The sequence below is a fragment of the Otolemur garnettii genome, unplaced genomic scaffold (assembly GCF_000181295.1).
Source record: "Otolemur garnettii isolate 467f Iridium unplaced genomic scaffold, OtoGar3 scaffold00051, whole genome shotgun sequence".
Lineage (NCBI taxonomy): Eukaryota > Metazoa > Chordata > Mammalia > Primates > Galagidae > Otolemur > Otolemur garnettii.
Genome location: NW_003852446.1, coordinates 10,807,490 through 10,814,035, shown reverse-complemented (window position 1 = coordinate 10,814,035; position 6,546 = coordinate 10,807,490). Strand labels below are relative to the sequence as shown.

General features: G+C 41.8%; 1 pseudogene; it reads right to left on the bottom strand.

The window, feature by feature from the left end:
• Nucleotides 1–2,020: 2,020 nt before the first annotated feature.
• Nucleotides 2,021–3,955, bottom strand: LOC100964372 (annotated as a pseudogene).
• Nucleotides 3,956–6,546: the final 2,591 nt, after the last annotated feature.

The following is a 6,546-nucleotide window of genomic DNA, read 5'->3' as shown; positions in this document are numbered from 1 at the left end:
ATGGGTGGCCTGGTTGCTGACCCAGTTATATTTGCCAAAATCCAACTAACACCTCTGTACTTCAAAATAACCCCCAAACCAGAGTGATATAATGCACACATCCTTGTGTGGGTAACCTGATTATGATTTATATAACCTTAAAAGAAGTTTTCAACTTGAATTGAAAATCAATAAACCTTCTAGAAACTGACTCTTCACTTGCTCTTTTTCTGTCAGTAAAACTGTAAACCAACAGAGAACAAGTAGATTTTCAATGTTCCCAGTGTGGAAAGAAGAATTTAGTGTTCTGTACACACATAGTTAAAACATATATATATGGAAACCAAATACCATGCTTCCCAACAACTAAAAAATACGATGCTTTTCAGAAAACTCTGGCCCATACTTACTAACCAAAATTTTCACTGCCAAACTTTAGATTAAGTCTAGAGGCTTTAGATGACTCTTGATCAGGCTGTATGGAGGAGGTTATTAATATGTTTAAGTTACACAATGATCATGTATTTCAGGCTGCCCATCTCAGGGAGAAGAAAACAAAACATTGGATCATGATGATTCAGAATCATTTAATGCACTGTTTTGATAGACTTCCAATTCTTAAAGTAAAAGAAAACCTCTTAATAATAAAACAGAAATGAAGATGAAAATACATCTAAGTAACAAAAGAATATAATGGAAGATAGTTGAAGATATTTTGACATTTTCCTCCAAAAGACATATATATTTTTTTCATTTGTAAACTAGATCAAATATATTATTCATGGATGAGAGAAAACAAAAAAAAAATTAAAAATAGTTTGAAAATTATACCAAGCCGCATATTTCCAACATTAGCATTAAGACCTCACTATCATCATAACAAAAAAGGAAGGAAACAAAAAAATTTAACATAAAGGTGTTTACCGAAATGTAATAGCTATAAATATTCAATGAACTTAAGAAGGGCCACACAAAGAAACAAAACAGCCATAAATGATGTTTTCCTCCCTTTCTAGCCTTTAATTTACTGGCTAAGCATTATATATTGAGTACTTAATACAATTAACCAATATCCAAGGGAAAGAAATCTTAAGAATAGTTATACCTATTGTTATGCAACGCCATTTCCCAGATGTTTCAGGACATTCCAAAATAAAATTCCCTGTCATCAAATAAGGCAAAACAGATGGAGGGTTCCAATTTTTTACCTGGAATATATGACACACTGTGAAATTTAAAAAGATAGCATTTGATAGTGTTTTAATTGAGAGAGATGCTGTACTAGGGAAAATACAAAGCACAAATAAAATCTAAAAAATATATAATTCATGGTGCTAGAGTTCTTTTTTCTTTAATCAATAAAAATGTTGCGTGTATGTGTTTTGATTTTGTTTGTGTTCTTGTTTTGGTATGGTGTGTAGCACTGTGAGGTTCCCCTCCCCCAGTTGTTTTCTCCTTTTTAAATCAATAACCAATTTACCCAGCTTTGGAAATCTGGACAAACGGATGAAGAGGAGGCTGAGAGGAGGCCTGGTCTTGTGTCTAAGGGTCTCTGAGTAAGTCTGTGTCAGCATGTGGCCCCAGGTTGGGCACAGCAGTTTCTTGAGTAAGAGCAAGCTCTACCCTCAGGGCAGCGCATCAGACCAGAAGGAAATCCAGGCCCTCAGGATAGTCAATAAACAGGTTAGATTCTGAGGCAGGCCTGGGAGAAGGGGCTGTATAAAGGGCAAGATCAGCTGCCCAGGGATCCCAGTGATTCCCAGGCACTCTGCTGCCCTTCTCTAACAAGGGAGTAAATAAACAGACCTGCAACTCAGAAACAGGGGTGTTGGAGCAGGGGAACCCTCCCATTGAAGTTAGTAATTAAATCTCATGTTAAAAACAAACCAGCCTCAATCCCTACCAGCATCTACAAAATCCTACAGGATGGAGTGAAGGGCCAGCCTGCCTGGGGGTACACAGTACCCAGCCCTTCAGGGTCTTGGAGGAGGTCTCATGTCTATTCTGCAGCTCCTAGAGTTCCCTCCTCCTTTGGGGGTGGCTACAGGAAAATTGGGGTAACTGATGGTGGCTTCTTCACTGAGTAGGGGGAGGCTGGGACCCCTACCACCAGGAAGTGGTTTTTCTTCCGAAACAACCTCCAGAGGCCCCTGTGGTTGCCACGCACATCCAAGTCCCAGATATGGAGGCACTTGGCAAGCTGGATCCAGGTGGTGAAGTCATCATCTTTCTGCATCTGGATAAAGGCCACGTAGGTGTGGCCCTCCGTGTCTGGTAGGAAAGAGTCTTCACAGGGGTTCCTGCTGTGGTTCAAAACCTCAGCCTCACTGAGCAGCCTGTGAATTTCCACTTCATAAGCGTCTTTCTTCAGACTGTCCACGTTCCTGAGCTGGACACCTGGAACTGTGTTGAACTTGTGCTTCTTAAAGTAGGTCTCATGGAAGAAGCGGTTCATGTTGAGGCCAAAAATGCCAAAGTGGTAGGATCGGGAAACATCAGGGATGACGCACTCTCGGCCCTTGCGTTGTGCTGGCATTCGCATCCACATGTCCCAGTCCCAGAACTTGTCTGGTGTGGGCCACTTGGGCTCAAGCTCCTCCTTGTATAAGGATTTCCTGAGCACCCAGCCCAGCCCAGGCATGGTCTCCACACGGTATAGTAGTGCTGGGTCCTCAGCCGTGTGTTCATATCCCTGGTCATTCCAAGCAGAGATGCAGTACACGCTGTCATCCTCTTCTAGCAGGTGGATAGACTGGCTCAGGAAACTGAAAAAATCCACAGAAATCTCCAGGTCCTCTTCCAAAACCACAGCAAACTTAGCCTCTGGAAATAGGTTGAATATGGCAGTGAGGCTGGTCTTGTAGTGCTGAGATACGCGGGCATTCTTGACGCTGACAGGAGTGTGCTGGATGCCCCTCAGACCAAACAGTGCCACCACATCCATAGGTTCCTCATAGTAGCCATCAATGAAAACTGTTATCATCTGGGGAGACACCCCCGGGGCTGACAGCAGTGAACGAAGCATCCTGTACAGGTAACTGGGTCGGTTCCCTGCCATGACAGCCACAGGCACATTGAGGACCTTGTTGTCTGGGAGAGGGTCAGGGCTGAACTCGATGGGTGTGGGATCCTTGCAGCTGCACACACTCCCATAGCCCTCAAATTTGCTGCAGAAGCGCCCGCGGCGACGGTTCAGCTCTGTGTCTGCCCAGTGGCACCTTGCATTTTCAGGTGAGGTCAGTAGCATTTTTAACTTCAGCCGGATTGGGTTCCCCCAGGAAGAGGTGGTAGGTGACTTAGAATTCCCCTCCCCAAGGACAGGACCTCCTTTTTGTACCACGAAGGCCCAGGTGTCCCTCCAGCCCAGGGCAGGGCCAGCATGGCTGCCCAGGCTTCTTAGCAGAGCCTTGGCCATGTCCTTGAGGTGGAAGGAGCCCTCATCCTTGACAGTACAGATGAGCACTCGTCCGGGTGTTACCATTTTAAGGAATGACACCATGCCCTCATCCTCATGAGGTAAGTATGTGTCAAACACGCGCTTTGCCATCACCTGGCCTGTGCCCTGGTTGAGGACAATGATATGGATGCCTCGACGCTGCTTCTGGGCCTCATTCCCCAGCACCACGGTACCATTCACTGCCACATAAACTTTGCTGCGGCTCGAGTACACTTCCAATTGCAGGAGCCGCCGGGAACCATTGCTTCTTTGCAATGGGGTCGCTAAGGGACCTAGGGTCTTATCATAGCCTTGTTGGGGTGCCAGGTGTTCACTGGCTTTGCTGATTGCTCGCCAAATGTCCAGGATCAACTTAATGTTGACAATGACAGTCACCAGCAAGAAAAACATGGCCCCTATCTTACAGAATCTCCACAGGGCCCGCTGGTTTGTCAGTTTATACTTCCAGGTAAGATACCAGCTTCGTTTTTTCCAGGCCCCAAAGGGCTCCGTTCGGGGGCTGGGCTTCCGGTCGTCCATGCCGGACTGGGGATAAGGTTGTCGCCAAGTTCAGGTCACTATGATATCAGGAATGGCTTAGGGGCCGGCCTCACTTGGGCCTCACTCGGGCCCAAATTCCTCTGCCCAGTTTGTGGTGGCCTCCGCCTCCTTAGGAACATCAGTTGTCTAAACAATTGAGACCACTGAGCATATTATAGGACAAAATGGAAGCATAGTTTAGTATTTTTAACAGCATATACTTTGGAGTTAGGACGTCGCCATGGACATCGTCACCACAGAGCTTAGTATTTATACTTCCGCTGACGTCATGGTCGCCCCCACCGCGGGGTGAAAGGGCGGGGGTGAAAGGGCGGGAGTGAGAGGGCAACCGCTGCATTATCAGCTCTATAAAAGATGTTCCCCCAGGAAATTTTATATTAATAAAAATCTACTTTGGATGTTTCCTTGTTTGCTCATTAAACCAGGTCGAAGAGCTACAGAGAACGCCCCATTTCTATTTAATTTCCAACAACAATAATAAAGCTTGTAAACATTTTGGTAAATATTGATTAAAATATAGCTTAGTTTTAAGAAAAATTTAGATTCACCATCTACATGAGTAATTCACAGTTATGTAAAAGATTAAAGGAAATGTACATTAGTTTAGTGTGAGAAACTGAACAGAATAAACTAAACCACAACATACTATTTCCTCTATAAAGGATTTTGCACACTTGTAAATTAAAGTAGGTTTACTCATAACTACTTATAAAACTTAGAAATACGTATAAAGTATAATAGGTTTCAGAGTCAGGGTGATAAATGGGGACAATTAAGGAATTTCCAAAGAATTTGGAAATAATATAAGATAGAAGTATCTATACAACTCCTGGAACAGAGCAGAAAGCGAGGCTATTCATGGGCTTTGATTTTTGACAAAGGGCAGTCTAAACGTTTCAAGAATACAAATAATAATAAGATGATTTCACAGCTGTTATATTTGCTGTTGTTTGTTTCGATTTTGTTTGGGGCAAGTGCCATGTCTGGCATACTTTTAAGTCAAATATAAGTGTGTGCCATGAAAAGGTAATGAGTTTAATTGCTCTTTAATACAGAGGGTGTCCCAAAGGGTGCCATAAATATGGGGAAAGGGGAGATTGTAGCTAAATGTACCTATATTTACAAAATATTCATTACAAAATATTTACAAAATATTTCTCTACATGCTGATATGTAGATACTAAAATATTAAGTATAACGTGAGTTTATTTTCCTATGTATCTGGGATGCCCTGCAGATAGAAATAACAGAACATAAAAACACTAACAGAAGATACATAGAGCTATTCACTTGCCAAACTCTTAGTGAGCCTCCCTGCTTCTTCAGCAGAGGGCACTCTGCAATGAAAAGTGGCTGGAAGCCCAGGATGCTATCTTTCCAATGGAATATCCTAGAACACAGTTACAATGCCAGTTAGAAGCCAAAAAGCTGCCTTCCCACTTTATCTACATGAAACTCTAACGGTCATGCCATGCGTCAGATGGGGTGAACACACGCCTATTCACACTTAGTCTATTCCACTGTCGCCCAAATTACTTAAGTTGGCTATATTGGTCTGTTATGAGCATGTACGTGTAGCAGAGCGATCAATCCTATGAAAGCTAAGCAATCACTAAAAATTGCTGAAAATATCAATACTCTGGCACGAAAACCCCTCATTTAAAAATTGATAGTTTCAGATGGAAAACACTATAGAATTAAACCTTTCTTTGTGCTCGAAAACAATACTGGAAATAAATACCTCTTCCTTCTACTTTCCGAACCCCATTACATGATTATGATTGTCATGGTCCAGGAACTTCAGTTGTCTAAACAATTGGGACCATGGAGAATATTATAGGACAAAATGGAAACACAGCTTAGTATATAACAGCATATACTTTAGAGTCAGGAGGTTAGGTTCTGCCATTTATTAATAGTTAGCTGTGCGATCATGGGCAGGTAAATTAACTTTGCAATGCTTTGGTTGCTCATCATTAAATCACAGGTATGAGAAACCAAATGAGATGATGTGTGTCAAGTGTTCAGTGTTTGGCATAGCAAGTACCCTGGACATCCCAGTTCTTATCATTAATCAATAATAGTATTTCTTTGTCAGTGACATCTGTTCCTTGAAATTTTATTATTTTCTACTATTAGAGCATATTCATTTTATTTGTAAGTTGTAATTCAATAAAGCTGGGAAAATGAATGCATTCACTTGTTTTGATATTTTTAGAATCATAAAAGTAATATAATTATATAAGCAATTTAACAGTAACGAGTCTAAAATAAGAATAAAATATCCCACCCTGCTCTGTCCCTCCAGTCTCACCTTAAGATAATATTGCCAAAATTTAGCACTAAAAATTTAGAGCTTATCCTTCTATCAATGTATACATATGCATATATAGTGAGCATTGATAATACATATTCATATACACACGGATATAATATGTATCCTTTCTTCAGCCTTATCTCAGACATCTTTCATGTCAGTCCCTACAGCACTGTCTTCTTATTTTCATCTCATAGATGGATCATTATTTGTATAACCAGTCCCCCACTGCTTATACAAATTTCTGGTTATA